The sequence below is a fragment of the Chenopodium quinoa genome, unplaced genomic scaffold, assembly GCF_001683475.1.
Source record: "Chenopodium quinoa cultivar QQ74 unplaced genomic scaffold, ASM168347v1, whole genome shotgun sequence".
Lineage (NCBI taxonomy): Eukaryota > Viridiplantae > Streptophyta > Magnoliopsida > Caryophyllales > Amaranthaceae > Chenopodium > Chenopodium quinoa.
In genome coordinates this window covers 116,493-127,651 of record NW_018744949.1, presented here as the reverse complement: position 1 = coordinate 127,651, position 11,159 = coordinate 116,493, and positions in this window count along the sequence as shown.

The window sequence follows — 11,159 nt, the reverse complement described above, 5'->3', positions numbered from 1 at the left end:
AAGCTAGAACCTTTAACGTATCTTTTAAAATCCTCACCCACGATTTAAGTTTAAATTTTCCATCCTAGCTAGTTTATGAGGTTGAGTTTAAATTTTCCATCCTGGCTTAGCCATTAAAGCAAGTTTTCAATTCTTATAGAATTTCATTCCCAATTGGTACGAAAAGTACGATAAATGTAACAAGATCTATCAATTTGATTTCCAAAGGAAATATTTGCGTTTAGAATATACTTCGTATGTTTTGGATATAAAATGGCAGAAGATTAGTTTGCATGGCATAAAGAGTACATGTGTTAGTTTTAAGTAACATAGAGAGGAGTAGGTTGTATGTTTTGCATCACAAGTTCACTAACCCCTCAAATAACTTGAATAAAACTACCTTTGTGGCTTTATGAAAGGTTGCTTTTTTCCTGTACTATGTCCACAAATAATTTGTTTCTACCGCTAAGTATTGGTACATACCTATGCGGTTCATGTGGTATGAACCAATACATACCAAGGCAGTTTTATAAATAAAATTAACTTTTTTTTTGAGATACTGAAGATACCATTAAGTGAATACATAGTTCCATTAGATAGTGTAATGATATTATCATACATTCTGATGGTATAAATATGTCATGATATATTTCTAGTAGTACAAATACATAGTTATGGACTAGGTAAATTTCAATGATACTAATGGTACATATAATATACCATTAATGTATTGTTTCACAAAACAAAACAAAACAAAACTTTGTAAAAAAAAAGGAGGGGGGGGGGGGGAGAGAATGAAAACATGTATTGATTTGTTTGGTAGATCTAAAAAAGTGAAAATATGGAAAGTGCAAATTCATCAGAAATTCCAATTCCTATAAAACATGGGAATTAAATTACCAAGCTCCCCTTTGTAACTAAAAATTCCATGATTTGAAACAACTTTCACAACAACCAAGCAAGTTAAGTTATTTTCCTAGAAAATTTGATTTGGAAATTTTATTCTAATGACCATTGAATTAAAAATTAAATAGCAAGCAAATTACCCTACGCTCTATGATGCATTGATGCTCATACAAGATGAGTATGTAGTATGTACACTGACTCCTACTTCTAATTCAAGAAATACTCCATCTGAACGTCAATTAATATATTCAGAGGCAGGAGCCCAAAAAAGGCACATTTGATTGGAAAAATACACTTTGATAATCCTAACTAAAGGTTTATTTTTTAATAATCCTAACTATGCCCTGACTTTGCCTCCAATGATCCCAACCGGTCAACACCAAGTCAACGGTTGTTGTAACAGGTAACCAATACACACGTCAGCGCGTGATTTGGTCTAAAATTAAAAAAATAATAATAAAAAAAAAAACTAAAAACCCTAACAGCCACCACCCCCTCCCCTTATGCCACCGCAAAACGGCAGGGCCAACCCCTAGTCCGTTGGAAAACGCCTAGTCGTCTCCCCTAACCCCCGAAAACAGTCGGCCGGCCCCTCCCAACCCCAAAACCACCTTAGCCGGCCCACTCCCACCCCCAAACCACCCATCCTCCCTTGAAAACAACAGCAGCCATCACAATGGCGCAACCAAAGCAGCGGAAGCCACCGCAATGACGCAACTAAAGCAGCAGTAGCAACCGCAATGGCGTAACCAAAGCAGCAGCAGCAGCCATCACAATGGCGCAACCCACCGCAATGGCGCAACCAAAGCAGCGGAAGCCACCAGTGATTGCAGCGGCAACCGCAGCCCCGCACCACCTATTACATCAACACTGCCCCTGCCGGAATTAATAATTCGGCCACTTGCAAGTGTAATTTCGACCTCAATAATTTTTCCTATTTAATTATTTTTATTTCTAGATGGATTAAATACCTTTATACCACCCCTTAACTGCTTGTTTGGATGGAGAGAAATTGAAGGAAGGGAAGGGGAGGGAAAGGAAGGGATGAGTATTCCTCCATTTGGATATCAAAAATGGGAGGTGAGGGAATTGGGAGGAAGAGATGGAAAGAAATTATTTCCTTCCACAATTAAGAAACAAATCTTTCCAAATTAGAGAAAATTTAGAAGGAAAATTGAACAAATCTCTCCAGCACCTACTGTTGTAGCCTCCACCACAGGCCACATCATCTTCCGCCGCCATATCCACCGCATCAATTGCCGCCATGTCCAAACTTGTCTTCTTCTTCTTTATAAAAATTCGATCTAAGAAATATTGTTTTTTGAAATTGATTTCAAAGTATAAAAATTTCAAATGATGAGATACAAAATTTTTTGGTTTTGATATACAAAAATTGATTTTTCATGAAATTTGGTTTTTTTTTTTTTTCATGAATCAAGTTTTAGAAAATTGAGTTATGGTTCTTCAAATATCGGTTTTCTGGAAATCAACTTTTAGAAAATGTGATCTTTTTCTAAAACCAACATTCAGAAAATTTTGTTTGATTTTCAAAAATCAATTTTCAGAAATTTTGGTTTTAATTTTCAAAAATCAATTTTCTGAAAATTTCATTTTGGAAAATCAACAAGAATTGATCTCTAGAATTTTTGATTTTGGAAAAATTATTTGTAAGAATTTATATTTCCAGAATTTTATTATTGAAATTTTGATGTGAATTATTGATTTTGAAAAATTGAGAATTTCAATTTATATTATATCAAGAACAAGCATATTCCCTCACTCTCTCTTCTTTCATTTTCTCTGTTATCCAAATGAGGGATTTTGTTTTCTTCACCCCTCCCCTTCCTTCACCTCCCCTTCCTTCATCTTCCTTCCCCTCCATTTCCTTCCAAAAATACTATTCAAACACAGTGTAGAAGTAGACAAAAGATGGAAGATTGCACAGTTCCTAAGAAACAAGGATAACAAATTACATGTTTCTACTCGAACTCCAAACCATATTTGAAACCAGGACTATTTAAAAGACCATCAGTTTCCATACAACTTGCGTTCTTCTTAACCTAGTACGATGGCTAAACAAAAAAGACAGTTAATTCCCAACCCAGCTTCATTGATGTCTTTGCTTGATGAGTATATTTCCGGAAACTGTTGATCATGAAGCAGCTAAACAACTTAAAGGTTTAGATAATTCTAGTGTTGTCAATCTATGTTAATACATCAGTATTAGCAGTTGTCTTGGTGTTCAGTGGGCACTGAGAAACATACGGCTTGAGCTGCAAAAAGATAGGTGTGAGCTCAGGTGAGGGGCAGAGTACTTTGTGAACATGAAATCTGAAAAGAAATGTTGCTGGAAACTTGTATTCTGATTTATGTTACAACCATTCACAGTAGTCAAAGATTGAGTCAATAATGCAAATTATTCCAACAACCAGATATAAGCAGAAAATTCACGACATAAAATTATGTTTTCAAAATAAGATTTTTTTATCTCTCTCTACCACAGAGGCATAAATTAGAACACAGGACAACACGTGATAGAGGTCAAATCACTACAAATACTTAAGAAACAGCAATGCAGAACAAGGGGCTTAACGCAAATATAAAGATAGTAGCTAGAAAGGTAGAAAGAGTAAAATATCATTAGAACAATTGAAGCTTCAGAGAATTCTGTTATATATTATAGGTTTGTGGGATTGTATTGTACATAGTTTCTAAATTTAAAAATAATGAATTTACAATGACAAGAATATACTGATAGAAGGAAGAACATTTTGCAACAACATCCATCCAAATTAAAATAAGATTGGCATAGTACATTACGCAGATGAGTAATGGAGAAATATGGCACTTGACTGTTTTACAGAATTTATCATTTTAGACCAGAAGAAAGCTTAAGCTTATCGTCTAATTCAGCTCCCATCTTTAGCCTACAATCTACAAACTCATCCAAATAAATCTCTCTAGTCCCTAATCCAGATTCAATTTTGAAAATTCTTATTTTCTACATCATTTGAGCAGATTTGACACACTGTTATCATACACACACTTGTCATCACGAAATTAATTTACTCGTTAACCTACAAGAATGACATGAATTCCCTTATCATCTAATGCCCTTGCCCCATTCCCCAAGAGCTGGGTTTATTATCGGAAATGATCAAAATTCTTTAACAAAAGATAAGAAAATTGCTAGTGTTAAAATCTATAAGGTCAGGCACGACATAGTTAGGCAGCTTTTTCAGCACCACAACATAGCCACCTGTAACAAAGTTCAAGTTACTACGACAAAACCTAAAGAGTCATACATAGACAAATACAGGTTGCTGAATTATACAATTGGAAGCTTAGATAGGGTAAGCCAGAATATAATTTGTGTACAGCAGAGAATAAATCAAGTTACATACAAATTATCGAAGACAAAAAACACATAGGACTAAAGATGGATCAGATCTTTGCTGGTGTGAAATCCAGTGGGCTTGCAATTCTTTCCCTTGTAGTAATTCCTTGGCGCCCTTTTTGAAGAAAGGATATCAAGTGTTGATGTACGCTTCCTGTGCATTGCCCTTCCAAGCCCAAGTATCAAACCTGGAGGCATCCTTTTGTTTTCTGACAAATTAGCACGAAACCAAACCAATCACTGAATCCTTCTCATTATCAAATACACCTAATGCTAATTAGGGGTACCCTGTTAAAATGTAAGGAACTGGAATCTGTTGTTCCTGGAAAAACGGGAACCGGAACCGAAACCTGCAGGTACCGGTTCCGATTCAGGGTACCTTGTCTTTTAGGGCCGTTTAATTGGGGGTATTCATCAAAGGGAATGAGAATCAACTGCCCTCATTCCCTTTGTTGTTGTTTGTTAGGTTTTTTTTTCCCATTCCTTTTACCCTCTCCATTCCCCCAATCCTTCCAAGTTGATTCCACAACCCACCCACCCCCCCAAGGTATCTCCATTCCCATTCCTTAGCCACCATCACACCACAACCCTCCTACCTACCAACACCACTGCCCTTCCCCCACCCTTCGCCGCATCTCCCCCACCCCCGAAAACTTGTTTCTGGGTTGAGGGTGGGCCAGCCGACCAATTCACGGGAAGTGGTGCGGTTTTTAGGTTTTTGCGGGGGTGGGGAAGAGTTTCAAGGGAGGAGAGGGCTTATGGGGGAGGAGGAGAGGGCTTTTCGGGAGGGGGGGGGGGGGAGGGGAGGTGCGGCGAGTGATGGCTGAAGAAGGTGGGAAGTGGAAGAAAATAGGGGACGGTTGGTGGTTAGGTAGCCGGAGAAGGTGGCTTGTTTCCCTTTGTGTTTCAAAACAAACAACATAATAAATTTTAGGGATTTCATTCCATTCTCTTTTTTTACCTTTGTTCATTCCATACCTTTTATCCACTGCAAACCAAATGGCCCCAATATATTTGGTACTTTTTTGCAAAATTATTTCAAAAAATTTTGGAAGGTCATAAATTTACAACTCTTACAACTTGCAAATACAACAAACCAAAAATAGTTGTTTAGCAAATTTAATACATATATTTATAACTATCATAATTATTTTTTTCAATTAAAAATTGTGCTTGAATTGATGTATGAATTAGGATTAAAAGGGAACCCTATAGGTTCTGGTTCCATAAAATTGAGAACTTTAACCGGAACCTGTTTTTGGGATTTGTATGTGTCTTGCGGGAGAGTAACGTCACCAAGACTGGATCCTCTTCGCCTGTACCTGCAAGCAAACGGAAGCTATGGTTATACAGAGTTCTGCCTCCGACGATTAAGTTAGTAAGAGTCGAAGTTGAGTAAAACGCGGAAAGTAAAGTGAATCTTCTCGGATTTCGAGATCAGGTGTTTTCTCTGTTGTGAGAGAATTGTAAATGATGTAATAAATCAACATGCCCCCAAAATGGGGTAAATGTCTCTATTTATAGGGCATTGAGAATCAGTGCCCTTGTCCTAGGTTATCAACCTAGGTATTTGGGCTGCGCCGTTTTTACGTCGCCTTGGGATTTGGGCCTTTGAAGGCTGCCATTTTCCTGATGATATGGGATGCCACATGTCAGCCTCTAACTCTACTGGGGTGACATGTGTCACCTTCTGATTGGGCTACGTGGATTGGGTATTTTTACCCAAATCATTTGTCCCTCACAAGGGTGACAGGCATGCCACGTGGCGCTTGTGACACTTGTCACTTAGGTATTGATCAACAGTTTTTAACTGTTCACCTTCTGGGGAAATTACAGGGATGCCCCTGAATTTACCCCTCTATAAATAGAAGTTTACCCCCCTCATTTTTTACATTTTCAGAAAACGTCTAGAGAGAGAGAGAAAATAGAGATTTATAGAGAGAGATACTCTAATCATCGTCTGACATAACCGTCTGAAATCACCGTCTGACTTAACCGTCTGATACAACCGGTCTAACGTCTGTGAACTCTTAATTTACACAAATTTTGAGGTAACCGTCTCTCTCCCTACTCTTTCTTGTCCTTTTTTTTTTACCGTTTGTGCATATTGCTTTGAATAAATGGCTTCACCAACAACGCACACGACACAACCTAGGACAGTAGTCAACCGGTCTCCTAGTACGGCTTAGTCTAGGACTAGAGGTGTCGTCTCTGGGTGTTTGGACCATCCTTGCTCCTCCCCGAATTCGACCGTCTCTGTGTCTGTGTAGGAGACTATGGCTCGGACTAATTGACAGCGCCTGACCCAGAATATAGGGAGAACGACACGTTGGAGGTGCCGGTTGACGAGGTCTACGACCATCCCCTAGTGCACCAAGCACCCCAAGTGACTCCATATTAGAGGAATCCAAAGAGAGAGACTGTGGGGAGTCCGGCTCAGGGTTTGACTCTTAAAATTCTAGTAGCTTGCTGCAAGCGGCTACTGATAGTGAGGAGGATGAGGCGTCCTCCTGGCCTAAGCAGACGAATCCGTTTTGGGGTTCACGTGTCTGCTAGAGATAGAGCAAGTATGGAGACGAACTTGATCGCCTTCATAAGCAAGCGTCCCCTTGGGGAAGATTATGGAATCAAAGTGTTGCCTGAGGCGGGCACAATTGTTTAGGAGGACGACCAACCAAATGCCGATTGCTATATTGGCTGCTATGAGGCGGCATTCTTAGTCGGCTTACGCTTACCCCTTCATGGTGCAGTGTAGGCCATCTTGAGGGGGTATGACCTAGGTGTGTGGAAACTCACCCCAAACTCGTGGGTGATTATCCTTGGCTATGTTGCCGCTTGCGAAATGCAGGACATAACGCCCGGCTGGGAGGCCTTTACTAACATGCATTATTTAAGCCGTACTCCAGACGGCTGGCGGGCGTGGTATACTATGACCACGCATCCGGAATACTATATGATGCTTGACAAGAGCTCCAAGTGGACCAACTGGAGAACTAAATTTTATCTTGTCTCCTCCCCCAGCCGGTGCGAGAATAATAAACTCCGCTGGTATAATAAGAAGCCGGATCTTTTGGGCAAGAAGTGTGCCCTGCCACGTGTCCTAAATGAAGGCTGGGACTAAATATTGGAGTCGGATTTTTTCGGGGTCACCACCATGCCCTTGTCAGACGGCGAAGAATTAATTGTACCAAAAATTAGGTACCTCATGATAAATGTCATTCATGACATTTTAGGGCGTTTTTCTCCTTTAGTTTTAGGTTTATTTCGGTGTTTTTTTGTTATTTCTATTCCTTTTAGTCTTTGTTTAGTTATCTTTGTCTTAGTTTTTGGTTTTAGGCCGTAGTTGTGAATAATATGCTTTTGCTCGGTTTCTAGCTTGATTTGCGTGTTTTTCTATGGGTTTCTTTCACTCTTTTCTCTCTTGGTCTATTTGTGTAGGTGCTTGACGCTTTCTTCGATGGTTATGACCCGAGGAAAGCAAGAAAAGTTCAATAGAAGAAGCTTGAAGCTAAGAAAGAAGCTAAGAAGCTTGAGACAAGAAAGCTTGAAGCTCGTAGAAGGCCTTTAAACTGAATCTTGTACACTCTTTCAGCCATAAATTTTGATCTACACATTGGATTGGGGCGATTCAAATAGCGTTGAAAACTAGACTTGAATAGTTTCCAACGATAGGTCGCACACCCCAAGAGGCCTCCTAGAACAGAAGTTATGGCTGTTTGAATCTGCAAGACGCTGCCAGGCTTGCGCAGCCGCCGCGGGCGCGGCTCTCTGTTCTTCCAACTGTTGCAACTTTATGGAGATGTCTCGGAGAAGCCTTGCCGCGGGCGCGGCTCAGTCCACCGCGGGCGCGGCCATGCCTGCCGCGGGCGTGGGTTTTTGGGTCTTTTACGAGCTTAATTTTCAGATTTCTTTCTTTCTCTTCTTGTAATATAAATAGAGGACTTATTAGACTTCCTAAGGGGAAGTTTTTTGGGAATCTTCTCTCCTCTTTGAGGGGATGAAACCCCTTTCCTTTCTCCATCATTTTATAACTTAGATTAGGGCTTAGATTTAGTTTTATCTTTGTTTTGTAATTTAGTTTAAGAGTAGTTTAGAGAGAGAAAGTGAAGAGCTTCAATGGTGGATTGAAGAGGTTGAAGATGCAAAATGTGACATTGTTTTGGATTCCTTTTCAATACTTCAATGAGCATTCTAAACCCTATCTCATTTATTGTTTTCGTTAATTATTGCTTTGATTAAGTTTCTCTTGTTATTGATTTTGTTCTTAGTTTAATGTTTTCCCTTATTTCTTGTTTACTTAGTTTAATTGTTCTTGTTAGTTTGGTTTAATTGGTTTCTTGATTGTTCTTCTTTATTCTTGTTAGTTTAGATGGATTTAGTTTCTTTGTTTTTTTTATTTAGTCATGTTAGTTTAGTTTCCTAGCTAGGGTTAGGGATGATTGTTGATTAATGTGCAAAATGAACACTTTATGTTTTGATTGGGATTGTTGGTGTATTGAACTAAGAATGAAGTACTTAATGCTTGACGTCTTTTTAGTCAATTGATATCATGATTTAATCGCTATTATGCTAGTTGTGCGGGAGTGAGCTAGTTTAATAGAAGAATTTCGTTGCTTAGTTGACCATGACCTCATAGGCGGGGTTGAGAGTCTAATGGCCTAGTGTGTGCGAGAGTGACTTAGGTTGTTAGGCAATTCTCCAATTTCATCTTCTTGACCGATTAGATAATCGATAGTGTTTGTTTGCGTTTGATTAGTGCTAGTGTAGCGGTGTGTATGGTTATTTCTTGGTGATTTGGATGTGCTCATTGAGGTGTGTTTAATGCTTGCTTTCACTACTTTGGCTAATTGAATGCATGATCTAATTGCTACCTTATTTAGTTGTTTGGAAAAGAGCTATTTAGGTAGAAGAGAACCCCTTGAGTTGATCACGAGCTAGCCTTTGGCCGGGATTGGGTGTTTAACTGTATAGCGTTCTCGGGAGAGACCTAGATGATTAAGAGTTCCCCCTTGCATTTTATTGCAAATGTCCATGCTTATTGCTATGCTTGTGCTCATCACATTAATTATGCTTGATTCCTTTTCCCTAGTGACTTTATTTCTTAGGTTCTAATTCCGTAGTTAGTTGGTTCTCCTCTTTTGTTTTAATCCACCCCTCATATCTCCTTTGACCTAGCTTAGTTGGTGGTAGTGTTGACGATAGTTTAGCCGTCTCTGCGGATCGACCCTTTACTTACCATTAGACTTATCTAGTGTAGGTTTAGGTATATAAATATTGTTTGGGAGGGATAGTTAGTTCAACAACCTAATTAAATCCCCTCTCATCACCCCACCATGGATGGTTAAAGGACGAGGCCTTCTTGTCCGCTTGTGGTCTTAGTACCATGTTTGGTAGACGTACGTAGGATAACCATCCAGCATTTTTATGCCGCGTCTATGCTTGCATGTTTTTTGTTTCTTGCTTTGTTAAGTTATCTAACAGCGGTGTTTTTTGCAGAAATGGCCAAGAACATGCTTTCAGCTGACAAGACGCGTGCCAGGTCTGCAGCTCAAATCCGAAAGGATAACTTGGAGAAAAAGAAGGCTTAGGTTGCAACTGCCAAGAAAGGCTAGGTAAGTTTAACTTTTTTTTTTTAGAGACGGCTAGTGCCGATTGTATATGGTGTGTTCCATCTTTTAGGATGGAAGCACGGGGCCTCCCAGATCAGTCCAAAAGATGATCAAGTGGAAGCCGGAGGACAAAGCCAAGTGCTCCTCCAAGGCTAGGAAGGTGTCTTCTCAGGCGCTCCCCTCTCTTTTCCTTGGCAAGGACCGTCCAACCTCAGCCAGGAAAATCCTGAAGAGCTTTGGTTTTGGGATTGACTTAGTCCACAAAGAGCCGAGCGCCTCAACAACGCTAAAGAGTGGCGTGCCACTCGGTGGCAACCAGTTCTGCAGCGGCTGTAGATGATCAAAGCCTTCAGCTTGTGTTCCAAGGTATGGCTGCCTCACTCGACCTTCCCTGTCCCATGCGGGTCAAGTCTCAATGTCATCAGCAGTCGGAAGATTCTTGAGGCAGCCGACAATCTATTGGAGCCGCTTATGCTGCAATCTCACAAAATCTTCCTTATGCTGCAAATTTCTCCCCCAGATGGCCGGATCTCCGGCAGTACTCTAAGAGAATAACGAGGACAATCACCCGATCTAAGAAGGAGGCCATCCCAGGGGTTCACTCGGTCAACCTCGAACGCATCACCGCCTTGCTAGTTGAGGTAACTTGAATTAACTCAGTTCTTTGAATCTACTCTTCATTCGAGGACCGGCTGAGTCATTGACTTGCCGTTTTTGTAATACAAGCGATTCTAAGGGTTGATGGCTCAAGTCTCTATTTAACAAGAAGAAAGAGAAGGTAAGAGAAGCCAAAGTCCTAGCGGCTGAGGCTCTTGACACTACTTAATATTGAATTACGATGCATGATATTGAGACTAAAGCATAGTCACTTTTCCAGGCGGAGACTATCAAGGAGTTGACAACAGGGCTTGAGGCGACCACTAAGAAGACGTCTGACCTGGAGCTTGAACTTAAAAACACTCATTCAGACCTCAAGGCCCTCCAAGGGGTTAACAAGGAGAACACCGACCTCCGGGCATACGTCAACAGGCTTAAGAATGAGATGGCCCAGGCAGAGTGGGATCATAAGGCAGCCCTTGAGGTTAAGCAGGACCGGCTGCACGAGGAGAACGAGAAGGATTAGGGAGAGCGCATGAAGATTGCCTGGAATCTCATTCACCCGGATGTCGACTGGGGTGTCTTTACTCTGAGGTACAAGTATGCAGATCTTGTACACAGTGCAAGGACACTAGGGGAGCTGGAGCCGCCTCCATATGAGGAATGGCCCT